At 44.9% G+C, this 27,051-nt stretch overlaps 1 long non-coding RNA gene across 2 annotated transcripts in view; it reads left to right on the forward strand.

The window, feature by feature from the left end:
- LOC115080318 overlaps positions 1-23,997 on the forward strand; it is a 39,232-nt gene extending 15,235 nt beyond the window's left edge. The window contains exons 3-4 of one of the 2 annotated variants that reach the window (XR_003853553.1): positions 19,765-20,016; positions 22,978-23,997. This is a non-coding gene — a long non-coding RNA (uncharacterized LOC115080318). The remainder of the gene's footprint in view (positions 1-19,764; positions 20,017-22,977) is intronic. The other variant, XR_003853552.1, reaches the window with a different exon arrangement.
- The last annotated feature ends 3,054 nt before the right edge of the window (positions 23,998-27,051 follow it).

Genomic DNA, 27,051 nt, shown 5'->3' on the forward strand with positions numbered 1-27,051 from the left:
GGGGCGTGTCGGGGGCGGGCCCGGTTGTCGCTGCGTTTCGGGGGCGTGTCGGCAGCGTTTGGGGGGCGGGTACGGGGGCGTGGCTACGGCCCGGGGCGGTCAGGGGGTGTGGCCGCGCCCTCCGTACCCGCCCCCAGGTCACGGCCCGGCGCGCAGGAGGCCCGCTGGCGCACGGGGATTTACTTCTCCCTCCGGGAGGCGTAAATCCCCGGAGAAAGGTAAGGGGGGGGGGGTGTAGACAGGGCCGGGCTGGTGGGTTAGATAGAGGAAGGGAGGGGAAGATGAGGGGAGGGCGTTAGAGGATTCCCTCCAAGGCTGCTCCGATTTCGGAGCGGCCTTGGAGGGAACGGGGGTAGGCAGCGCGGCTCGGCGCACGCCGGCTATACAGAATTCATAGCCTTGCGCGCGCCGATCCAGGATTTTAGTGGATACTCGCGGCTCCGCGCGTATCTACTAAAATCGAGCGTACTTTTGCTGGCGCCTGATGCGCCAGCAAAAGTACGCCTATTCGCGTTTTTTGAAAATCTACCCCTAAACGCGCGGCCTACCCCCCCCCGAAACTACTAGTGCCCGCAACATGAAAATGCATGTTGATGGGCCTATTAGTTATTCCCGCGCGATACAGAAAGTAAAATGTGCAGCCAAGCCGCACATTTTACTTTCAGAAATTAACACCTGCCAAAGGCTGGCGTTAATTTCGGCCAGCACCGGGAAAGTGTACAGAAAAGCAGAAAAAACTGCTTTTCTGTACACCCTCCGACTTAATATCAAAGCGATATTAAGTCGGAGGCCCCACAATTAAAAAAAAAAATCAAAATTAAAAAATTAAAAATCTGCCCGTGACCCGTGGGTTGGAAGACTGACGCTCAATTTAGCCGGCATCCGTTTTCCGAACCCGTGGCTGTCAGCAGGTTCGAGAACCGATGCCGGTAAGATTGAGCATCGGCTGTCAAACTCGCGGGTCCTCATTTACATAAATGTATTTACTGGATCGCGCACCCAGGAGAGAGGGCACTCACCCGCTCTCCTGCGAAGTTTTCTGTATCGGCCCGCGAACGAGGCAGGGAGGGCATGCACTGAGCACTGGATGGGATTCGCTTCGAGCAGTGGGAGCAGGGTCAGTGAAGGAGCTCCGGCAGTCACATGTGGCTAGTTGCCTGCACCTCAACGACTTCGCCCTTCTCTTGCAATTGTATAGAGAGGGAACTGGTCCATTGTGTTGAGCTTATGTGTGTCTACGCCCCCACCCCCTTTCTCCCTTTGTTTTAGAATTTGGAAGAGAGACTGGTGGGGCTTTCCGTGCACCCTTAGCACTTCTTTTGGTCACAGGAGTCCTGTCTGTGTCCACACGGCCTGCACCGTGGAGGTTGCTGGGCCCTACAACCTTTTTTTGTTATTGTTGGTGAGCCTTGGGCTTGAAAAGGTCAGGAAACACCGAGGTAGAATATTACCAAAAGCTCTTTTCGGGAGTAGCCTCCCCTGGGCTGTCCTCTCTGTAGCCACAGCAGTTCAAAGTAAAGTGAATTGACAGGAAACCCATTGCTAAGGTACGTGCTCCATAAAGCATCTGTACCTCAAACTTGCCACAGAATTCTGATTTGCCATGAGTAAAATAACCATTTCTAGACGGCTGAGTGCCATTTGCGTCTTCTTTTTTCAATAGATTTGCTTTCCAAAAATAATGGCTCCTGTCAAATTTACTAGGAATTGAAAAAATGGCTCCTGGGACTGTGGCCTCCCTCTTCCTAGGCTCCCGGTGTGGGGATGAACAATGGTCCTTATACCCTGCTCTTTGCAAGACCCAGCCCTTTCTCCCTCCTCTGTACACAGCACTGATAATTAACATCCTCTCTGCATTCAGTTTAACACACAGCAGAAGAATGGTGCTTTCCAGCTTCATTACTGATAGTTGATTAGATAACTGAATAATATTTACAGCTTCAATTTCATTTCTCAGTTCCTCAATAAATAATAAGACAGCAGAAAGATGTAATATACTTGTGACTCCACTTCGTTAGTAAAGTCTTACTTCTGCTGGAAGCACTTTATTTACACAGATTTCCTTCTTCCTCCCAATTACTCCAGTTATCTCAGATTTATCAGATTGAAGTCTGTTCAATCCTCCTTTAACTCCCGATTTATTTTTCCAGCTCCTCCCACTGCAGGTGGTCAGAATTTACTTCGAATGCTCTATCAGAACTTAGCCCCAGATTTCTCTCTTCCTAAATCCTCTGGACTCAGTTAACTCCTTAGGCAGCGCCTGATGGACTCCTCGCTCTCCCTTTAGTTAATCCTCCATGCAGCAGCAGCAGCTAAGTTCTTGTTACCTTTACTTTGCATCCTTTAGTTTCCTTCCTTCCTTCCTGTAGTGTCCTTTGATGGGATCCTTTCCTCCAGATGAATTCCTCCACACTTCTGTCTCTTTCAGAATGAAAGACTCCACTCTCTCAATGGTTTGTTCACTGAGTCCTGGGTACCAAGGGCCATCGGCTCCCAGTGGAATAAAAATAGTCTTTGAACCCAAAAGTGGAAAAATCAATCAAGAAACTGTTAGGATTCGTGGGTTTTGTGGACCCTTGGCCCGAGGTGAGGGTCGATACCACCTGCGGGGTGGAGTCGGGAGGCGAGGCCAGCTGTAGCAGGAGATCCGGTAGTAGTGACGTAAGCCGCCCTGAGGAGCGGGCCTGCACACAATGGTACCTCAGATAGAGAATCAAGGACTGCCCCGAGGAGCGGGGAAGCCTGGAGTACAGTCTCCAGTAGAATGCAGGCACTGCCCCGAGGAGCGGGGAAGCCTGGAGTACAGTCTCCAGTAGAATGCAGGCACTGCCCCGAGGAGCGGGGAAGCAGGGAGAGTAGTCTTTAAGTAGAACGTAGGCACTACCCCGAGGAGCAGGGAAGCAGGGAGAGTAGTCTTTAAGTAGAACGTAAGCATTACCCTGAGGAGCGGGGAAGCACGGAGCGCAGACTCCCAGGCAGGAAGGTGGTCCGAGGGGCAACCCTGAGAAGTAGGGAAGCCGGTAGGCAGGATCTCTGGAAGCACAGGGGCTAACCCGAGGAGCGGGGAAACCTGGAGACAGAATCCCTACTTGGAGTGCGAGCAGGCCCCCGAGGAGCGGGTACCCAAGCTAGAGTCCAGAGCCAAAGGCAGGTCCGATGCAGGAACCACGATCCGAGGAGACAGGAGGAAGCACTAGCGGAGGAACCCGTTGCCAAGTCAGCTAGCAAGGGGCGAACAAGGTCTTTATGAATCCCATCTTTGCGATGTTATCAGTCGGGGACGGCCCAGGAGTTCCCGCCATTGGCCCTTTAAAAAGGGTACAGATGGCGCGTGCGTGCCTAGGGAGATCCGGAGTCAGAGCGTGGACTGACTCGAGGTCCTTCATTGGTGGACAGGGCAGCGAAGGGAAGAGCAGTGCTGTTAGTGCCTCCCCTGACTTGTCGTGGAGCCGGGAGCTGGCCCCAGCAGGGTAGTAAGGAAGGTCGGTCGCGGGGTCCACGGCCGACTGACGTAACAGAAGCAAGAAGGGTTGGAATAAAACTTCCTTGAGTCCAAACAGATGAGACAGTGCAAAAAGACAGTAACTTCAAAATATACTTCCTCTGTATCCGGCCACTGTCGGGTCTATCCTCTGAAAGAGAGATAGCAGGTCTTCCTTACCCCAAATCCAGCCTCAAATACCAGAATGCCCAATGCACTGCAACAAGAGGGACCGACTCTTTCACAGGGAAATCTCAAAATTGGCATAAAAGAGTCCAAAGCAAGCTTAAAGGCTGGATAAACGAGTCTAAGGGTAGCTGACTCCTTAAATTGGAAAACTTCCTTACCTCTTTCCCATAAATTAGGATAAAATATAGCCCGCAAGAGACAGAGGGCTCCTGTCAGCTTGAAAGGTAACTAAAAATCCATGAGGATAGATGGTGTTTTGGGATGATAAACAGCTAGGACACACAGTCCCATACGGGGGAGCAAAACCCAGACCTCTCTCACTAACTTCTACACAGAACTCCCCCAATCAATTGGTACACTCCTTTTAGTTAGGGAAACCAATGGATCCCTACACTTATAAGTATATAGGAAGAGCAGTCCTCCTAATTAAAAAGTAAAGGTGGCACCTGAATTTTGCCTTGAATAAGGAGGTACTTCTGCTTTAATTAGATTAATTGTCTCCAGAGTCAGCATGTTGGGGAACTTGGGCTCTCTTATTTGTGCTATTCCCTTGTGTGGTAGTGAAATGAAGAAAAAAACGCAAGGAGAAAATGTGCCCCTCCCACTGGTTGTGCAGAGAATGGCCTTTTTTACTAAGCCAAAAACACCATGGAGAGAAACAAAATATCTCTTTACTTTTGATTCTTATCTGTATACAGGTCTCAGATATCAAATATCCAAACCCATATGCTGATTTCCCTGCTGAGGCTAGGTAACAGACGGATGAGAACGCCTACAGAGGAATAAGTCATTAATAAACAAAAGCATAACGATCTGCTGCCAGGTAATCCAGAGAAGTTTTGTTTTAGCTGAGTACAGAGTTCTTGCTCGGATTCAGTTCTATAAGATTTATGGTTGGAAAAAAAAATAGATTTAATAAAGCTGGCAGCACATGTGAAACAATAAGAGTACAGTTAGTGTTTGGATCTTTTTTTTTTTTGTTTCCTAAATATTTTATTGAGTGAAGTAGACATCACTGACAAATATAACAGTACATCTTTCTCCAATCAGGATGACATGTGACCCAATAACAAACAAAGAGTAAGCAAACTGGAACTACCCACTCATCAGTTTTTATATACGCTGAACTTCTCACAATCGTACTCTTAACATCCATCCTTCTCACACATACTTTCTCCACCATTCATCCTAAGGGGTGTCATTTGCATTAACAAAAAACGATCATAGTATCAAAACATAAACTTTTCTTTCATAACGTAAAATAATTTTTTGTTGTTGAAATACTGCTTTCCGTCCAGTAACTTCTTTTTGTCTCATTTGCTCCATACTTGCAAATAGCTGCATTTGTGATTTCCACACATGAAATACAGGTAACTCATTGGTGTTCCAATGTGATAGCACAGTTTTCTTTGCCAACGTTAAGGCAACATTGATCAAGCTCACACCTCCCGCTGGGATCCCCAATGCCACATCAAAAACGTATAGTTATGACATTTTTCCATGCCACACAATGTCTCTTCCATTCTACACAATGTCCTTGTTACAGCTTCTGTCTGAGGTCTCTTGTGCTTTGTTGCATGATAAGTGGAAGGCAGATTTGTGAGATTTACCTGACCTACCCTTCCTCCAGGCTATAAAGCGCATCCCTGAATTGACGGAAGATGCTAACTTGCGGGAGATGCAATTCAAGCTTTTGCGGAGAGCGTACTTGCCTCCATCCTGGCTGCCTAGAGTGGGTTATTTGGATTCTGCACTGTGCCCTACATACCAGCTGGAAAGGGGCACCATAAGGATATTGTTTTTGGGAATGTCCTGCTATTCAATCTTTTGGGGAGAAAATTTGTGGGCATTTGGTTTCTTTGATGGGGCAAGCTGAGGGTGTCCTTTTTGATGTGGTATCTTCATTACAAATTCATGGGAAGGGCAAGGGTCCTTTGATTAGGAAAGCATGTCTGCTTGCAGAGAAGCCCATTCTTTTGCAGTGGCGAGAGCGAGAGTCCCCAAGTTTCTGGCTCTGGCGTAACAAACTTCATACCTACATGCAAATGGAAAACCAAACTACAACGTGGTCATTTAAACGCAAAATTACCTTTGTTAATGTTTGGCACCCCTACCTGCAGCGATTATCTCCAAGGGCTAGAAGTGAGGTAATTAACTATCCTTGAGTGTGTATGCTGTTACAGAACTGGGCACTAAGGTACACCTATTGTATTGTTCTATACATGGGGGGGGGGGGGGGGTGTGGAACCTGTAAACCTATTTGAACAATTGACTGTGCTCTGATGATTGGCATGCCTCGGTGTTCTATATGTCAAATGTATATTTAACCGCTTTTCAATAAACAGTCTTAAAGATAAAAACCCATGAACCTGTCGCCAGAAAGCTTGTAGTTTCTGGCATTCCGTAAACATGTGACATGTTCCCCTTTGATTGTTACACTTTAAACACGAATCCGAGTTCCATAGCTGCATTTTTGCTCCCAATACTCCAGTAAGATAAATGTGGCGGAGTATTTGAGATTGGGTTTCTCTTAAGTGTGAGGACTTAAGATATTTGCATAATGCAGCAAATGCGGCCTTCATATCATCGGCTTCCAAAGAAAAGCCAAGGTCTTCCCCCAACAACTGTACTAATTTGCATTGAGATTACCTTGCTTAAGAAGTAGCATGCAAATCCCAATTTTATTGAATTTAGGCCTTGTATTTACAAAATGGTCTTCTTCATCTGTAAATGTAATTTTATTCACATTCCCCCTCCATTATACTCATACAATAATGCCATACTTGTAGAAAAGCGAAGACATTCTGGTTGGATATTTCCCATTCTTCTTGAAGTTGTTGAAAGGAATATAAGTAAGCCTGTTCTTGGTGTAGCAGCTATCCTAAACAATATAATCCCTTCTCTCTCCAGGTCAGGAAAGCTGCACTTTCTATTCCCACTGGAAATTCCGGGTTCCCTATCATACTCAAAAAAGGGGAAACCCGGCTTGATGAAGAAAGTTCCTCCACTACCTCCAAACCCTCTTCAAGGCAGTAATCCAATAACCCGAGTTCTTCCCCACCTTTTTCTTCTGTACAACCCCATGCATCAAGTGAATGAGATGGGAGGGTTTGACCAACTCCAGTAATAAGTTATTTGTGTCCATTTTATTGTGTAGGGATGCCCAGGCTTGAATATAGTACAGTAGGAAAGCTACGTTATACATTCTCAAATCTGGTACTGCTAGGCCACCCTGACTCTTTTCTGTGCTCAATACATTATAACTTAATCTAGCTTTCTTTTTCCTCATATTACCCAAAAGATTTTATCTTATACACTAGACTGTCTGTTCATATGCAAATTGTAGTAAATTCAGAGCAAGGTCCCTAACTTCATTACTTTACTATCAGTTGAGTAAGTCCATGGCCCTAGCAAAGGGATGAGTGGCACATTCCAGTGTAGTTCTGGGGTTGGTTGCATACATGAGATGCGTCAATAGAGGGTGAAAGAGAAGAATAGAGTTGTTTGTAGGAGTTGGTTTTCAGGACGCAATAGAGAAAGAAGTGAAAGCTGCTCATCCCTTGAGAGTAAAGGAAAGAAAGCAATTCAATAGAAACATAGAAATGTGATAGCAGGAAAAGACCATACAGCCTATCTTGTCTGTCCATCCACACCAACTATTTCAGCTTTACAATCCCTACCACTCCCTCAGAGATCCACTGTATTTATCCTATGCTTTCTTGAATTCAGAGACTGTTCTTGCCTCTACCACCCCCACGGGGAGGCTGTTCCATGCATCCACCACCCTCTCTGTAAGGAAATATTTCCTTAGATTACTTCTGAATCTGCCCTCTTTCACCCTCATCCCATGACCCATTCCATTGAAAGAGGCTCACCTCTTGTGCATGGAAACCTTGGAGGTATTTAAAAATCTCTGTCATATCTCTTCTCTAGGGTATATGTTCAGATCTTGAAGTCTGTCCCCATATGCTTTAGAACGAAGATCACTGATCATTTTGGTAGCCATCCTCTGTACCAACATTAACCAGTTTATATCCTTTTGAAGGTGCGGTCTCCAAAATTGTACACAATATTCCAAATAAGGTCTCACCTTTTTCTGCTGATCATTCCTTTCTCTATGTATTTAAGTGTCTTTCTGGCTTTTTCTGTCACTTTGTCCACTTGTTTGGCTGCCTTAAGATCATCAGATATGATCACTCCTAGATCTTGCACTTCTTTTGTGCTTGGAAGAATTTCATCCCCTATACTGTATCTCTCCCTTGGGTATTTGCATCCAAAATGCATAAATCTGCATTTTTTTAGCATTAAATTTTAGCTGCCAGATCCTAGACCTTTCCTCAAGTTTCACTAGATCCCTCCTCATGTTTTCCACACCTTTCTGGTTGTCTACCCTGTTGCAGAGTTTGGTATCATCAGCAAAAAGGCAAGCTTTTCCCGACAATCCTTCTGCAGGTTTTACTTGTTTGAGTAACAAAGAGAGTAACAGCATCAGAGTCCCTCAGCTGATGGTATCTCTAGGATACCACTCACTGGGAGTAGATATCCAGGAACTTCCAGTATAATACTGTGCTGGGAAAAAGTAGAAATCCTAGAGTGATCCATGGATGGCCAGGTAATAGTCCTCGTCTTGATTTAACTGAGTGGATTGGAATACAATGGCTATTGTTCAGTACTGGGAAAACACTTCAGTATAAATATCTAGACTTGAAGAGATGTCCAGGATGAAGGCAGGAATTGTCAATAGTCATTCGAGCCCTGTGGAACAACAGTAGTAAAGACAAAGATGAATTTAAGGCATAGACACCAAATTCTCAAGGCTCCCAAAAAGTGCTGGTCTTTGATTTCTGTGGAGCAAAACCCCCTACCTCCAGTCCCTTGCCTATGAGTGCCATCATCATCAGATCCATTCCGAGGAAAGAGCTGGGAGAAAAGAAGGGATTCAGCTTATAACTAACTGGATGTGCTATAACTAGAATATAAATCTGTTTTTCTTCTGTAAGATTCCTTTTCATTATCCTTTGAAGCAAAGAATACAGTTTTGGGAACAATCAACCTGTGTTGCTGAGAATTACTTGAAGAGAGCTAGAAGTACATTTTACTAGGTCACATCAGCAGGGCTTTGAAGTACACACTACATCAATAAAGCTTCTTTCCTTTAGAGCAGGAAAGTAAGTACCATATTGGATCAGATATAAAACAAAGTTTTGTTTTGGACGTTTGCATGTCCATAAATCTACCCTGTCTTATATTCATGACCGGGGTGGTTCCATAATGAAGTAGGATGAGGCAGCTGCTTCAGGCGGCAAACTTTGGAAGCGGCAAAAACTGCCCCCCCCCCTCAACCCCTCTAGCGGCTGCCTCATCCTACCGCCAAAACAAATAACCGGCGCAGAATTCCCCCCCCCCCCTCCCCGGTGCAGCTGGGGTCTCCTCCATCATTGCCATTTTCTGCACAGAATTCTGCGCAGAAAATGGCAATGATGGAGGAGACCCCCACTCATGGCGAAGATCAAGGCCCCAGTATGCCGAATGGCGAAGACCTCCCGGAGTGCTGCATGGCGAAGATCAAAGCCCTGGCTCATCACGCAGCATGGAAGATCTCCTGGTATGCCATGCGGGGAAGGTCAAGCCCCAGTGAGAGTAAGTGTGCGTTGAGGGATGTGTGTGTGTGTGAGAGATTGCGAACCTTGGGGTGTGAGAAAGAGCATGTGGAGGGTGCTTGGAGGGGTGTGAGAGATAGCATGTGTGAGGGTGCTTGGAGGGGTGTGAGAGAGAGCATGTGTGAGGGTGCTTGGAGGGGTGTGAGAGAGAGCATGTGTGAGGGTGCTTGGAGGGGTGTGAGAGAGAGCATGTGTGAGGGTGCTTGGAGGGGTGTAAGAGAGAGCATGTGTGAGGGTGCTTGGAGGGGTGTAAGAGAGAGCATGTGTGTGAGGGTGCTTGGGGGTGTGTGAGAGAGAGCATGTGTGAGGGTGCTTGGAGGGGTGTAAGAGAGAGCATGTGTGTGAGGGTGCTTGGGGGTGTGTGAGAGAGAGCATGTGTGAGGGTACTTGGAGGGGTGTAAGAGAGAGCATGTGTGAGGGTGCTTGGGGGTGTGTGAGAGAGCATGTGTGAGGGTGCTTGGGGGTGTGTGAGAGAGCATGTGTGAGGGTGCTTGGAGGGGTGTGAGAGAGAGCATGTGTGAGGGTGCTTGGGTGTGAGAGAGAGCATGTGGAGGGTGCTTGGAGGGGTGTGAGAGAGAGCATGTGGAGGGTGCTTGGAGGGGTGTGAGAGAGAGCATGTGTGAGGGTGCTTGGAGGGGTGTAAGAGAGAGCATGTGTGAGGGTGCTTGGGGGGGGGGGTGAGGAGAGCATATACGAGGGTGCTTGAGTGTGGGTGCCAGAGAGAGGGAGCCTATAGGGGAAGGTGAGGGAGGTAGGGAGGGGGAGGGGCAGGGCACTGGGGGGGGGGAGGGGAGTGACATCTCATCCTTCGCCTCAGGCGGCAGATTGCCTTGAGCCGTCCTGATCACGACCAATTCCTCCCCCCCCTCACAAAGCCTGTTGCTGCTGAAGACAGAACAACTCCTGGGCCACCCTCCCTCTTCTTGGAGTTGAGGGCTGAAATGCTGGGGGGGTGGGGGAAGGGTTGGATGGGATGCTGGGGTGGGGCTCAGCCATCTGCATCCGATGAGTAGCAATGGCTGCTGTTAGGAGGTGGGAGGACGGCGGGCAGGGGTAAGAGGATACTTTGCTCTGCGACTTTAGCCAGGTAGTTGCGGGGTCCTGCCATCAGTCTGATCCATTGCTGCGACTGCGGCTTCCCAGTGATCCATTTCTGTTTTTCCCGTCACAGGGCTGACTCGCCTCAGCTGCCAGTCGCTCTGGCCTTTGCTAAAACCCAGACCATCCCCGTTGCCCCCCCCCCCCTCACCATCTGTGCCCATCGAAAGAAAACCAAGGAGAGTTGGTGACATGGAACCCAGAGAGCGCCCTCATTAACAGCCAGAGGCTCCTCTGCATCTGCGTCATGCAGGGAAAGGTCCTAACTCCTGCAGGGCCAGCCCTGGGAGGAATCCGTCACCGTGGCAGTGGGTCCAGCACTACAGATCTCCGACCGACTTTTAATACTGTTAGCAACGCATCCTCTTCTGTTCCTGACATAGTCAGTTCTGGACTAGCTGGTGAGCTGTTCTTTTCCCACTGTCGAATTACTGCAGGATTAAATGTGAAATGGTGGCACGCTCATCTTAACCCTAGAATAACTCATTTCTCCCTCCCCCCCCCCCACCTCTCCCCAACCATCTGAAAAAGTTCTTCCCCCCAACAGCCCGCAAAAGAGGAGAGGTGGGGAGGCTGGAGGTAAGGGGAAGTACAAAGAAGTTAAAACAAAATAAAGGAAAGGAAACAAAGGAAATAGAGTTTAAAAAGCAGGTGGGAGCGTGTCACCAAAGTGTCCCTGAATGTGTAATGTCAGAGAGCATAGGGGCGTGCAGTGTTCCCCGACCCTCACCAGTGGGAGGCGTCTCATAACGGATCGTCTTTAACAAGACTTTTTAAGCCCACTTTGGCTCGTGTTCTTTTTTTTCTCTATCTCCTGTCCTGAGAGAGTTCCCAGGCCCTAAGGACTTGGGAGATTTTCTTGGAATCCAGAAATAAAGCTGTCCTCCGTGAGGCGCACGGCTATTTCCTTTTTTTTTTGGACCATCGCTGTGGAATGTGATTCTGGTCATGTCGAGCTGAATTATCTGACCTTTTGGAAATAAAATCTCTTGAACCCTTTTTGCTCAAGTCTTTCAGTAATGATTAGATTTCATGTCCTCCCGTTTCAATAAATGCATGTGTTGCGCGCCCCGGCCGCGTGGGTGCCGCGACCGGGCCTGCTCACCTCGCGCTGCCCTCCATTAGCTCCAGTCTTGCCGCTGCTGCCAGCTCCCGGCGTGGTTATTTTGTATTGGGAGGTGTCGGAAAACCTCCTAAGAGCCTTGAAAGACTTTACCTCCCCCCCCCCCAGCCCCGTCAGGGAAAAGGACCCAGAAGCAGGAACCAAAATCTGGCGCCAGGCCTCCCCACTGAGCTCCTGCAGCAGACCCGCAGGTAGAACGGGGGCTACATTACAATGAAAACTGTTTTCCCCGGTTCTGATTCATGGGGTTGTCTTCTACAGGAAGCCCCAGGCCTGTATAATAATAGGGAAGGAAAAGGAGCCTATTCATTTACTGGCCGGCTGTGCCAATTCCAGATCTGCCGGGTGGGATTTTTTCCTTCCCATCGATATTACCCAGCTCGCTGCTGTAGCTGCACGTTCAACTCCTAAAAGTGCTACCCATTTCTCGGGTCCCGGGTTGTCCATCGTAGAACTGTTGATGAAAGTCCATTAACGGCTATTAATCAAGTTTACTTAGGGAATAGCCACTGCTATTAATTGCATCAGTAGCATGGGATCTTCTTAGTGTTTGGGTAATTGCCAGGTTCTTGTGGCCTGGTTTGGCCTCTGTTGGAAACAGGATGCTGGGCTTGATGGACCCTTGGTCGGACCCAGCATGGCAATTTCTTATGTTCTTATATGCTGTCAGATGATTTAAAAAATACTTTTGCTGAGTGGCTAGACCTGGCCAGGGCTTTCTTTATTGGCTCACTTATGTTGCTGATGTGTGATCCAGGGATACATGATTGCTAGAAAACAAAAAACAAAAATAATGGTCTTTTTATTCTGTAGGTGTAGCATTTCTATATCTAGGGAATGTATATTTCTCTATTTCTAAGGACAGCCCTTGAGTGGTGGTGGTGGGGAGAGTGCCAAGATCAGAGGAGAGAGACAGTGTGGCCACTGTCGCTAATCCATGTCAATCTGAAGAAGTGGTGTTCGTTCTCCCTCCCCCCCCAAGTTTGACCTCCTTATCCTTTGCTTTTGAGGAGCAAGGATCAGTTGGGTAAGGAAGGCACCATTGACGCTTTTCACCCAGGGCTCCATTTGCCCTAGAGCTGGCCCTGTGTACACACGTGTTTTTGTTGATGGGAAGGGACGTTTTCGCACAGGGTGCTGGTTAGCCTAGAGGCAGCCCTGATTAGGGTGACTGTGTGCCTTAGTTTGCTCTGTGATTTATTTAAACGTTTGCTTCCTGGTTGACATCCTGTGGTGCGTATTTTGCCTTTAGTGCCATGTCTTAAATAAAAGTCAATAGAAAGGAATGGATAACTTCATGGAGACTTCTGTAGACCAGCCTTGCCTGCAGTAACACTCCAGCTCCCAGTGGCAGCCAGCCGAGCTTTGCTTTTTTTCCTATCGTATTAGTATGCGTTCACAAACCACAAATTGACTTGACTGACTTCACCAAAGTCTAGCTTACAGGGCTGCAGCCTTTGCTGGTGTCTTTTCTTCATTCTTAGAGCAGTAAAATTATAGCACAATCTCTCTGACTCTGTGGTTAGAAGACTCATCCGGTAAATGCTAAGAGAAGGCCACCCTCAAATTCCAAACAAGCACACTGTCGCTTGGTTTATGAATTCAATATGCCCCAAACTTCACCATCCAGAAATATATTGCCCTTCATTTTCGACATGAAAACACAGAGTCGTCTCTCTAATAACTAGCAGCTGAATAGCATGAAGATGAATACATGAAAGAGAAACGAGTCATGCGTTAAGGAGTCAAGACGGATTCAACAAAGTTCTAGAGATGGGGGGGAAGGTCGCCACGTTTTTGGGTGGGTGTTGGTTTTATTCCCAGTCTTGTGTCTCTGCAAAGCTCCTTCAAGAGCAGCTCCTGTTATCTCTTCTTTCTCATTATCACACAAATTAAAATATGAGTAAATAAATAAATAAAGTTACCAACCTCGTTATGTTTTGGATGCCTGGGAAAGGCAGAGTCTGTCCTTAAGGCAACAGTTTTAAGAGCTTTATTTTGTTTTTCGCTTATTCAATTAAATTGCCAATTAGAAAGAACAACAACAACAAAAAAAAAACATTAATGGACTCTCTAGCCATCTCATCCCCCCTCCGGCCCCCTTTTTGGTTCTGGTTTTTATCTAATTCCCGAGGTGATAACTGGCGTTTGCATTTCTGAAAAACTCCTTCTACGTAACTTGGGAAACTGTTTTGCTGATCCTCAGAAACCCCTTGCACTGACATCCAGAAAACAGGAACGGCTGCACGCGGGGCGCGAATACTTTTTAAAGAGGGCAATTTTCACAAGGTAGTTCCCTGGGCAAAGATGTCGTTGCACCCCCCGTGAGTCGCCAGTCTGAAAGCTGCGGGGGAGTTACCGGGGTGGGATTGGGTGAAAACCTCACGCCTGCTTTCGGATTTTCAGAGGTGTGTGTGTGCGCACTTCCGCTTAGAAAAAGTGCCCGCGAGAAAACCAAAGCAAAACAGGCGCGAATCTCTGCAGGTGCTTTTCCCTGGGGGTAATTTTCAAAGTAAAAGTTCACTTATTTCTCTCCTTTGAGTGCGGCTACAAAGGCGGCGGGGAAAACGTGCCCCGTGGATTATGGTGCGATGCGGAGAGGTTGAAAATTTCCCCCCCCAGCAAAGCACTCAAGATTTTGTCCTAAAAGCATAAGAAATGATATTAGAAGACAAAGAACAGGTCCGGGCCCTGGGTTCTTCCTCATTTGTAATCCCTCTCCTTTCTAGCCCTGTCATGGCAGAGGACGTGCTCTGTCTGAGGGGCGCACACAGTGGTTCCCTCTATCCCTGGAAAGAACAGCAGTTGGGCATCTCCCTATGCGCGTCTACTGGGACAGCCCAGCATGGTTTATTTTTAAGGAAAAGAAATTCGTTCTAAACGCAGCCTTTGCACTTTTCGGAGTGCGGAGAGTAAATAATATATAATCTTCCAAAATGAAGACAGATGTGAACTGTAAATGTGTTCTATCTATATAGTGCTTGTACCTGTTCTTTGGTATCCCACGCACAGACTTTTTAAAAACGTCTTTTTCTTGGTTACGGCTCTTCTTTTCCTCTTTTAGAAGACCTTAGCAGAAAGAAACGAGTGAAGAAATGTGCTGGCCTAATGCTCACAGCTGAAGGGTAGGAAGCCAGGGGTCCTGCCCAGAAATGTTATTTTAACTTGGGTGCAGGGTGGGAGGGAGGATGATTGTGCCCTACTCTGTCCTTTTCCTTTTTAAACTCTATTCAGTAACCCATGCACAGGAATCAGCTGAAAACATGTCAGAGTGTCAGGGGGGTTCCTGGTCTGTAAGTCCTCAAATTGGAAATCCTGTCTTCAGGGGTCCCCAACTTAGGGCTCCTATGTGTTATGTGGCTAATTTTACCTTCCCATTGACTGAAGTAAAGTTTCAATGCTAAACAAGAAGTAAAAAAAGTGCTCCTTTTTAGCCCACTTTCCTGCATTAGAAAAAAATCCATATGCAGGTCATTGCAATGCGTTGGCACGCCAAGTGTGCTAAAATAAGCACATTCCTTTACTTCCCGTTTAGTGCCATTTTTTGTCCACTACAATTCTTCTCACCCGGTAAGCAATTTGATGGCACAATAAAAGCAGTGCTAAAAGAGAAGTAATCAGCTGTGCTAAGCCCAGCATTGCTTCTTACCTCGGCCTTTGTGAGCCCTCACTGGGGCAGGAACCTACTGATTGTATCTCCCCTTGAGTACGCGAACGGAAAAGTGAGTAATTAATCCACCCAGCAACCTGCAGGCCATATCTGAGCACTGAAAATGTCTTCACGTCTGAGATGGGGGAAAACAGCTGCATAAACCTCCGGTAACGTTTGAGCCTCAAATGGTGCAAGCCTCTTCATATTGATTGTCAGGAAGAAATGTCATCATTCAGGTACAGAGCATTTCAATATGGAGTTTTGCAAACCAAAGCACACATGCGAACGCTCGTTTGAATATTCATTTCTTATTACTGCTTTGCAAGGGAAAGAAACTTATAAAAACTATATGAAGAACAATATAAAACGTGCTGAAAATCCCTCAGCTAGGCATACATCAAATATTTTTAACAATATTTTCCACGGAGTGTTCCCCTCACAAGGGTGGAGAAATCTATCAGCTGGCACAGTGCTTTTTCAGGGCTAAAAATAATTGTGACAGGCCAGAGAGGAGAAGAATGGAGCCAGTATCATCCACCGATGTTGCCCTGAAGAGTGCATCCACTTCCCTGCCATGCCATGCACTTATAAGCATAGGGGGCTCCTCTTTAAAAAAAAACAAACAAACAAAAAACAACACGCTAGCCTTTTCAGAGCTGCTGAACCCACCAGCACTCACTTTGTTTAATTGCTGGCAAGAGTTCGTGCAGCTTGCTCTACTCAACTTCAAACAACCCTTGTCTGGCATTTCCACTAACTTCACCTTTCACGTCAGGAGTCCCCAGATGACCAGGCCTGGAAAATCATAAACAACTCCAACTGCCTTGCTAGTATTGGGGGCGATGTGAAAGATCCATCTTTGTCTGTTGTAGCGTCGGCTGCATCTGGGCCTCTAGACTCAGCTCTGCTTCTAGTATGAAGTCCACACTTCCAACTGGCAGACTTCTTTGTGAGGCAAAAGGAGCTGTTATATTAGAATCTGGATCTCTTTCTGATCTCTTAGTGTGGCCGAACCCTCACCCTTTGTCTTTAGGCCAGTTCTATTTGAACTAGTACAGGCCAGGGAGTAGGATTTGAAGGCCTGGCCTCCCACACCATTGAACTCCAATCCCAGGATCTTCCTTGCCTTCTGTCTAGAAATTTCTGCTTTCTTTCTTCTTCACTAGGGTCTGCCTTGCGAACAACCTTAGTGGCACTGGATGTCTTTTTCTGGCACTCTCTCTGTCTTCTGTTTGCTGTGTAAGGTATAAACGCTGTCACAGCCATCAAGGGCTAAAAAGAGAATTATCTTCAAATGTAATTCCCTTCTCCTTAGTTCTCTTAATTTTGTATACAAAGTTCATAGTGTTTTTAGAAAGACCTTTAGTACTAAACTGATGTCCAAAGTTAGATTTTGAAAATGTGACTTCGGTGCCATGGTATTTTTCATTGCTCCTGCTGCTGTGTAAGTGCAAAAGAAAAAGTGGTACAATAATGATTCAAAGAGCTTTTTAATTCCAGTGACAGGTGAAATAAATTGAAGTTGAAATTGAAATGAATTAGGTTCTCTTCTCAAGCATTTCTGTTGATGGAATTAAAAGTCCTCTGAGGGTTTATTATGCTTTGTAGTTCCTCTTGTGCTTGCAGGGCATAATGGGAGCTGGATTTTAAGTTAAGTTTTCAGAGTACAATTTTCAAAGGTTTGTAAGGGGTGTGATGGAGTGGGGATCTATTTTAAGGGAACAATTTTTGCCAGCTCCAGAGCACTATGTTAAAGGAAAGGCAGGAAATACACCTGACTTATGGGCAAGGCTAGATTTGCAGTGCCAGTGCCCACAGGCAGCTGGGAGGGTGGAAGGCGGTGGAAATCATTTTCCTACCCTCTCCTGAGATATGGGGGTGGTCAACTCCCAGCCGCTTACCTAAAGTTGCAACCTGCAACTGCACACTCAAGGCCCTACCTCCTTCTCCCACCATGGGCTTCCTGTTACTATGGAAACCAATGCGAGAGGCAGGGCCTTGAGCGTGAGGCTGTGGTCTGCAGGTCCTGTGCTGAATTTCATTTAGGTTGCTGCTGCCATTGTTCTGCAGGATCAGGACAACACCGCTTTAAGTAAGCTGTTGGGAGGCAGGCCCTGATAGAGAATAGCAGCACTGGCAATGCTCCAGTGCCTATCAAAATTTGGCACCAGTGGCAGTTGTCTATGCCTAAAACCAGGCCTACTCAAAGGGACAGTTTATATCCCTGCAGAATAAGAATAAGGAAGGAGTCAGGGAAGCTCACAACCAAAGTGTAACTCCACCCCAGTGTGCCTGCTCTTTGATTGGTAAAATAAAGTGGTAATAATATAGATACACAGGTTTTTGTTTGTTTGTGTTATACTGTATGGGTGGGGCCATAAAATAATTTGCAAACTCTTTGGGGCAAGGACCCTGGCTAGCTCTTCTATCTGACTCCTTCCCCAGGGTGTGGATTCTTTTTATGGGGAGAAAGCATTAACTTTCAGGGCCCAATGCAGGGGTGACTAACTTCCTTCTGGTTGTCCATGGGAGAAGGGTAATTTCTCTTCACTGTGTGTGCTGTGTGCCTAAATAAAAACACTAAATACACTGGATGCACTGGGTTAGTGTCCAAAATTAAAGACTTTACTGTTAACACGGTTGCAAATGGCACAATAAATATATTTCCAGTACCACAGCCTTTCTCTCTTTGGTTACAGTCTTTGTCTCTATTTGTGCGGGAATCTTTCAAGCAGGCAAAGGATCCGTCCACCCTCCTGGATTAGGTGAAATGGAGGTTCCAGTGGGCAGGGTAACCCTTAAACTGGTCGGAAAAACCCATTTCAAAGATGGCTAAAAATCCTATCCTTGCACAGAGGGTCCAATTCTCTTTCTCCCCAAGGTTAAGATGCTAGATTGGTGTCCTTGAAGATGTAGATAGTCTTTTACTTACAGTTAGTATATCTTCAAGATCTTTATTCTGGTTGCTTTCCTGGTCCTTTCCCTGTGGGGATCCACTGGGGTGGGATCCAATGTCCAAACAGCAGCTTGGGCTATTTCTCCACTCCAGGTAGGAAGGAGGGCAAAAATCTTCCTGCTAGGCAACTAACCGAAAGTCTTTTGTCCCCAAAAATACTAACACCGGAGTTGTTCCTTGCAGTGGGTCACCACCTCTAGGGCAGGCCTTCCCTATCCCTGGATGTCCCAAACACAGGGTTCCCCATTCCCTGAATCCAGGACAGGCTTAGGTGTCCAGCAAGGCTCATACCACAAAAAAATCCAAAATTCCAACATACTCCCAGGACAACCACTCTGCACCTTGGGAGAAGAGTAAAGCAGGGAAGCCCTTGATCCATCCCGAAGGATCCCAGGCAGGATGCAACCCGGGTCTCCAGGTCGGCCAAAAATGCAATTGAGTTAAAAATCTCCAACTTTCCTACAAAACTGCAACTTATCCTGCCCCCCCCCCCCCCAGCTCTCTGTAGAAAGCTGCTAAATTACCTCACAGGACACGCCTCCCGGACACGCCCCCTCCCGCCCCTTTTACGAAGCCCCGGGACTTACGCGCGTCCCGGGGCTAGGCGTGCCGGCGCGCGAGTGCCCTGCCCACGTAAATCCGGCCAGATTTACGCGCGCAAGGCTTTTAAAATCCGGCCCTTCATGTTTTAGTCTTGGCAGCTAAGTAAATTTACTTCTTATCTCTACATTTTGTATGTATATCTGTAACAGCAGCTTGACCCCTATGACCAGATTTATTTCCCAAACCATTCCTAACAGGCAAGCAATATCATTAGTCACTGTACTGTGTCTACAATATATTTATTTGCTGTATGGGTCTAGCTGAGATCCAGTATCCTTGCACTAGATAAAAGCAGAGACAGAGAATCTGTTCACTGATTACTTCAAATATAGAGACCTTTGTTTTCAGTTTTTATTTTATTCTTCCTGGGAATCTTAATGTTAAAACAAAAAAATCAGTGGAACAATGACTTATAACACACAGGAGAAAAATAAGTAGAAAAGCCATTTTTCCATAGATTTTTTTGTTATAATATTGAAATTCCAGGAAAAAAATAAATTAAAAACTGAAAATGAAGGTCCCTATTCATGTCATACAAGTGTTCTTTACTGCTCTTCTCACTATAAGAGATTTCTTCCTTTTTATTTCCTTCATATCCACATCTGCATGTTATATTGTTTCATCTTGTCTGACTCCTAAGATGGCGACTGCATAGCTCAATTGCTGTAGCGTTTAGTTGCTAGCTTTCACCAAGTTTCTCACAAAGCAAAATAACAGCCCATTCCTCCAGTTTGTCTCTCACTATTAGATGCATGAGTTACAAAATGGCGACTAGCTTATGTAAAATCAGCAAAGATGTAACAAAGATGTTTATGGAACATACGTGAACACAAAATCTGAAGTTTTAGTCTCATGTCAGAGTGAGCCAAGATGTCTCAAGGCTAAGAGAAATCAGTTTCTATTTTACTTAAGTGTTTTTAGTCTTGCTGAAAGTTTTTTGGCCTGTCAGCATAATTTCCATCCCTGCTTTATAATTCGATTATTTTTCATTTATAATTGCAGCTAACAATATTGGACCCGTGCAAGGATTATTATTCCCAGGGCTTGGGACCCTCCTACCTCACCATGCAGAGATGCCAACTAATTTCTCTGAGAGTAAGGCACCTTTCCAGGAAATGCTTTCCCTGGAAGACCCAGACCTGTTTGTGGAGTGCCTAAGTTTTGCTAGACCAGGGGATAGCAATGCCAGAAGAAGGACTGCTCTTCAGATTGCCTGCATGTCACCATGATGAAAAGCCATGAAGGGGAGGCCAGGTAATGTGATTGGAATCCCTCAGGTTCCCCCAAGAATGGGATGGGGAGAAGAACCCTTAAGAGCGTTGTGGGCCCAGCACAAAGATGACTCCTTTAAGTTCATGCACATAGGTATCAGGTGATAGATGTCCAAATAAGGTTTGGGTTGAGATACCTGGAACCTGGCTCACCATTTTTCATAGTAAAAAAAATGACCTACTATATAGAATAGCAAAAGAGAATCTGGAAAGGGAGCTATGGGAAAAACTTCGCATAGCCTGGCCATATCACCAACATATGCTCCAGCTTGCCCATAGCCACTTACTGGGGGAAAGGGTATTTAGGGGAGGAAAAGACTTGCGAGTGGATACTGACCCACTTCCATTGGCTAGGACTATACTAACTAATAAAAGATACTGGCAGTCTTGCCCCACTTGTCAAGAGACTAATCCCTCCCCCCCCCCGCCCCCAGCTCCAGTGCCAATCACTGAGACCTCTTTTGAGAGAAAATCACCATGGAATTAGTTAATCCTTTGGAGAGGTCTGCCGTAGGTACTTCTTGATAGGTCTGAACTTTGCTGCCCGTTACACAAAGGCCATTTACCTATGGAACACGAAAACCGCAGCATTGGCAACCGCCCTCGTGGACAAATTCTCTGGGATCAGTTTTCCCTGAGAAGTGCTCACTAAACAAGGAACTCCATTTGTATGCCATGTAATGCACCAAATCTGTGCTCCCCTAAAAGTGAAACTGCTAGAAATAAAGGTCAACAAAAAGTTCACAGGTGCCAAATTTTCATTGGATTAATTTAATACATTTCTGCCTTGCTTTTAAGAACTATACACCCTTCATCAGATCCAAACAAAATGAGCAAGCTAGTACAAAGGATGATATTGCCCAAATGTACAAGTAAATCATAGGCAACGTTATCCTTTTTTTTTTTTTTTTTTAACCTCATGAAGGGAGTTTAGTTCTTGAAAGCTAGGCAGAAATGTATTAAATCCATCTGGTATCAGATGCAACTTTTTTGTTGAACATTATTTCTGTGTATGACTGGCATTACTATTCCCTGAAGCCTTTATGTATTTTATTACTCTTCTTTCCAAACCCATGTTCATGACAAGTTACAGTTCAGGTATAATAAATAGGTTCCTTCCTCAGAGGGCTTACACTCTTAAGTTGATATCCGAGTTAATGGAAGGCAAAAGGACTTGCCCAAGGTCACAAGGAACATCATTTGGAGAAACAGGAACTGAACACTGGTTTTCTTGGTTTGTAAAGCATCACCCTAACCACTAGGCCAGGGGTGGGCAGTTCCGGTTCTCGAGGGCCACAAACCAGTCTGGTTTTCAGGATATCCCTAATGAATATGCATGAGAGAGATTTGCATGCACTCTGCCTCAGTTGTATGCAAATCTATGTCATGCATATTCATTAGGATATCCTAAAACCTCGACAGGTTTGTGGCCCTCGAGGACTGGAATTGCCCACCCCTGCACTAGGCTATTCCCCCAGTCCACGCTGCCTGCAAAGGGCAAGAAGGAACCTTCAGGCACACTGACTCTCAAAGCAAGGATTCTGAGGGCTGAGATGTTTACAATAAGGGCATTCTTCCAAAACTCCCTCTGAAGTTTAGGGGCCATGTTGGCATCTCTTGCTAGGACATTATTATCTAAACATTCTAGTCTAGAATGATTAAAGGGAAAACGTTTTTTTAAACATGATTGCTCTTTATTAGTATACTCACCTCAATGGCACCAAATCCTTTTTTAACATTTTGAAAGAATGTTTATCAGAGATAAATAGATAAAATAACAATGAAACATTTCGGTAAAACATGACATTAACACCTGCCCCCATTCTCCCCAACAACAAGCTGGAAGGAAAATTCACAAGTAAGTACATTAAATTGAAAAATAAAAATATAAACAATTACAATTAATTAAAATAAAATAATTATTCATATATATTAATTCAGAAAACTTTTATCCAGAGAAGCCATACTCAATCCACCAGGACAGAAACTCCATTCCAGAAATGGTTTCCAAATTTCACTAACTTTACATTTCTTTTATTGTTTGGGTTAGCTGTTCCAAATGCCTGTGTAGTTCACAGCAATTGTATCCTCTTTTCTTGAAGAGGCATAGTAGGTCTGTTCCACTAACAAACTATTCTTCTTGCGCTACCAATAAGCGGTTAATTAAAGGCTTTAGGAGGGTTGTTCTATTAGTGTTAATGTGAAGGAGAACAGTTATAAACTTGTTTACAGATGGTGTTATACTCCTAGTAGACTAACCAAGATGAGAATGAAAGATTCTGAATCATGCTGGCAGAACTATGGTGACAGAGCATCTTTATATCATATGTAGTGACCATGCTCGATAATCCAAATACTCTGGACAAAGGTTTTGTCAGGGGTTCTGAGGCAGTGGAACAATTGTTACCAGCAGAACCTGTACTTTTATTGTTGGGTTCTTTAGAAGGACAAGTACCTTTTAAAAGGTATTCCTTTAACTAACCAAATCCTTCTTGAATGCCTATTACCTTCTGTTGGCCCTGTAGCCAAGCTGGTTTTCATAAACTGTTCCAAAGGATCTAGAAGTGGATAGGCCTTTCACCACTAGTGCCCTTGGATTCCCTTCTCTGTTGCATAGCATTCCTTTTAGTTCTCCTTCAGCGATCACATTGCCTTTTCTGACTCTCTTCAATAAATACTGTTCTTGCCCAGATCATTGATTTGTTCTGGAATTTTTTGACAAATGGCATCCTTTTCAATCAACTTTGAACTTTTGCCCAGGGGTGCCATATACTTTGTTCGATGGTTTTCTTTTTAATTATTATTTTTACTGCTGCATGACAGGATGGAATAGTCCTTTCTGTTCTCGAAAGCTATTCAGAAAATCTTTTTTAAGAAACATTTGCAATATGGAGATATGCAGTAAAACCTCTTAATATTATATTATATTTTCTTTTTTTTTCAGAACCTCAAATTGTCTTTACCTGCATCAGTACTTAAGGCCATAGCAGACTGCATATGTTGCAGTGTTAAAATGTTTTGATGGGTTTTATATTACATGTTCAACTGTGTAATATTCTAGCACTGAAAATGCCATTCCTTGGAATATGCTTAATGCATGAATGTAAAACCATACCTAAAACATCTCCCTTGGTTTTGTAATATATCTACTCTTTGCAAGCCCAGTGCGAACTTTCTTATGGATTGAGGAAACATGGTTTGAAACACAGGATTAGAAGTCAAGGAGCCACCAGTTTGCATGGGTCTTCAATATCTGCTAACCCACTGACTCAGGGTGACCCTTCATAGAATCTCTTCAGTTCCTCCATTTTATCTGAATGCTAAATGCACAATAATAATAATATTAGTATTTTCCTTTCTGGTTCTTCAGGACTTGTCAGACTGTAAGCACATGCTGGAGCCAGGTGTGAACATTTTCATGGGTGGTTGCTTGAACTTTTCTAAGCTGTTATACCAAGGAAGCACATTGGAATCTTATTTGAGTGGAAGGTGGAACACAATTGGAAATCATTATTATTAAGGACTGTTTGATTTTGGCTTGCATAAGATGTGCAGTAAGAATGAGGTGACAGCATAGTTGTCTTCGCATTTTGTGATACCTTTTAAAAGGGCAACAAAAATGATGTAGAACGTGAGTTTATCTAAAGAAGAGGACGGTTAGGTCTGGAAAGCCCACAGACATACACTAAAGGCTCTTTTGTTGGCTCTTTGGGTATCACAACTTAGAAAGACTCCATTTATAACAAAACAATGTTGTTATCTATGTCTCTGATTTATATGAATCATAGCAGAAGGATTTAATCACACTGTTTTACAGACTTTATTTTTCCCCAAATCTGACCATACAAATAGGCCGATACAGTACAGTGCGCTCCGGCGGAGCGCACTGTTAACCCGCAATTGGACGCGCGGTTTCCCTTACCCCTTATTCAGTAAGGGGAGGAAAACGCGCGTCCAACCTGCCAAACCTAATAGCGCCTACAACATGCAACTGCATGTTGATGGCCCTATTAGGTATTCGCGCGCGATTCAGAAAGTAAAATGTGCAGCTAATTTCTTCCGGCACCGGGAAAGTGCACAGAAAAGCAGTAAAAACTGCTTTTCTGTGCACCCTCTGACTTAATATCATGGCGATATTAAGTCGGAGGTCCCGAAGAGTAAAAAAAGTTAAAAAAAAAGAAAAAAAAAATTTGAAGTTGGCCGGCGGCTGTCAGGTCGAAAACCGGACGCTCAATTTTGCTGGCGTCCGGTTTCCGAGCCCGTGGCTGTCAGCGGGCTCGAGAACCGACACCGGCAAAATTGAGCGTCGGCTGTCAAACCCGCTGACAGCCGCCGCTCCTGTCAAAAAGGAGGCGCTAGGGACGCGCTAGTGTCCCTAGCGCCTCCTTTTGCCCGTTTCTACCGCCGGGCCTCATTTAAATACTGTATTGCGCGCACAGGCGAGTGGCCTGTGGGCGTGCCGGGAGAGCGGGCGTTCGCCTGCTCTCCCGCGGACTTTACTGAATCAGCCTGAAAGTGCAGTACCTGCTTGCTATTTACCAAAGGGTTTTTCCCCCTTTTTGTATTTATGCCCTATGTCAGAAGTTACCAAATCTGTCCTGGGGGACCCCAGCCATTCAGGTTTTCAGGATATCCACAATGAATATTCTTGAGATAAAATTTGCATGCACCGCTCATGCATATTCATTGTAGATATCCTGAAAACCTGAATGGCTGGGGATCCTCCAGGACAGGTTTGAGAACCACTTCTCAAAGTAATTTTTCCCAAAAATATTATGAATAGGTGCAAAATTCCCCATCACATGCTGAGAATATGCTGTCTGTTTACTGTGCATATGTAGCTGTTTATGGTAAATGGAGTGTATCTTTCATGTATTGATGTGGTGGCTGTGACAAGGATAAATTGTTGAATACTTCTGGTAATAGTTGTGGAGAGTGACATTGCATGACTGGCCAGAATGACAACATTAAAAGACAAACCCTTCTCTGTGCCAATAGTTTTTTTTTTCTCTTGTCTTTGAATCCATGCAGTATTTTGGTTTACATTAGCTTAGCTTGCCTCTTTTCATGTGATTTTTTTCTTTTAGACACATATAAGGGGTACATATAAGGGGTATATTTCTTGAGAATGCAACCAAAATGATAAGAGGAATGAATAGAAAAGCTCCCTTATGGAGAAAGGCTAAACAGATTAGGGCTTTTTGGCTTGGAAAAGAGACGACTGAGAGGGGATATGATTGAAATTTTATAAAATCATGAGTGGGGTGGAATGGGTAAATAGGGAATGGCTATTTACCCTTTCAAATAACACTAGGACTAGAGAACATTTCATGAAACTAGAAACTGGCATATTTAAAACAAATAGTAGGAAGTAGTTTTTCACTCAGTGCACAATCAAGCTTTGAAATCTATTGCCGGAAAATGTGGTCAAGGCAACTAACATGGTAGAGTTCAAAAGAGGACTGGACAAGTTCCTGAAGGAAAAGTCCATAAACAGTTATTAGCCAGGTAGGCGTGGAAAAGCTGGCGCTTATCTCTGGGAGTAAGATATAAGAAATAGATCAACCATTGGGAATTTGATAGGTACATATGATCCAGATTGGCCACTGCTGGAGATACATTGGTCCATTGAGCCCAACATGCTAACACTGCCCCCCCCCCCAAATAAAAACACCCCACCCTGAGCTGAAAGTGCCCCTCTTACAGTGGGAGATATATAGGGTGTCATACTCTCTCTCTCCCTCTCCTTATCAGGACCAACATGTATCATGTTCAGCCTTAGCAAAATCCAAGGTTACTTGCATCTGCCTCCTTATTCCTGATATGTGTATTTCCTGGCTTCTTTAAATTTGCATTGTTCATGCACAGCCCACATGTATGGGGCCCTTTTTGTATGAGCAACACTTTCAAAATCTACCTGTTAGGCTGCAAAAACTCAAGGGAGAGATGCAGTATTGGAGGCAAAATTCTTCTAAGCACAAAAGAGCAGGATGGGGGGGGGGATGGGTGATTGTATCTGATGATCTTAAGTTGGCCAAACAGGTGGATAAAGAAATGGCAAAAGCCAGAAAGATGCTTGGCTGCATGGGGAGAGAATGGTCAGCAGAAAATGTGAGGGTGATATTGCCCCTGTGTAGGTTCCTATTGAGACCTCATTTGGAATACTGTGCATAAATCTATTGACCACACCTTGAAAAGGATAGAAACTGGTTGGAGACGGTCCAGAGGGTGGCTCGCTAAAATGATCGGTGTTCTTCGTTCTAAAGCATATGAGGATAGACTTAAAGATCTAAACATGTATACCCTAAGGCAAGGTGAGATAGGGGAGATATGATAGAGGCATTTAAGCATCTCAAAGATCTCCATGCACTGGAGACTAGGCTCTTTCAATAGAAAGGAGACTTTAGAACAAGGGCTCATGGGAGGAGGGTGAAAGGGGAATAGACTCAAGAGTAATCCTAGGAAATATTTCTTTACAGAGAGGGTAGGGGATGCATAGAATGGCTTCCCATTGGAGGAGGTGGAGGCAAAAACAGTATCTGGATTCAAGAAAGCATGGGATAAATACAAGGGATCTCCGAGGAAGCGATGGGAATTGTAATTGGATGGGTGGGCAGAGTAGATGGGCAATATGGTCTTTTTCTGCTGTCATGTTTGTATACCTACAGTGCCTGACTGTAATCTGCTTTGAAGCTTCTGAAAGGTGGAATATACATCAAAATAAATAAATACATGTTTTCTATGTTTCTAATTTCATAAATTGTATTCTTTTCAGTTTTAAAAAACATTGACTATTTAGTAGTGCTAATCTTAGGTAGCTTACTCTTTGCAAAGCAATAGGCCCCATTATTAGTTACTAATCTCAGCAGAACAGCCTAAAGGGATATTTGCCCACACCCTCACACAAAGAATGTGCCCCAAAATGATTCATGCTAGCTAGCTGTGGTATTGACTCCCACTTCTAAAATGCACCAGAAAATCTGCCTGCTTACACACAAACTGGAATATTTCCAAGTTT

Source organism: Rhinatrema bivittatum, chromosome 1 (genome assembly GCF_901001135.1).
Source record: "Rhinatrema bivittatum chromosome 1, aRhiBiv1.1, whole genome shotgun sequence".
NCBI classification, from domain to species: domain Eukaryota; kingdom Metazoa; phylum Chordata; class Amphibia; order Gymnophiona; family Rhinatrematidae; genus Rhinatrema; species Rhinatrema bivittatum.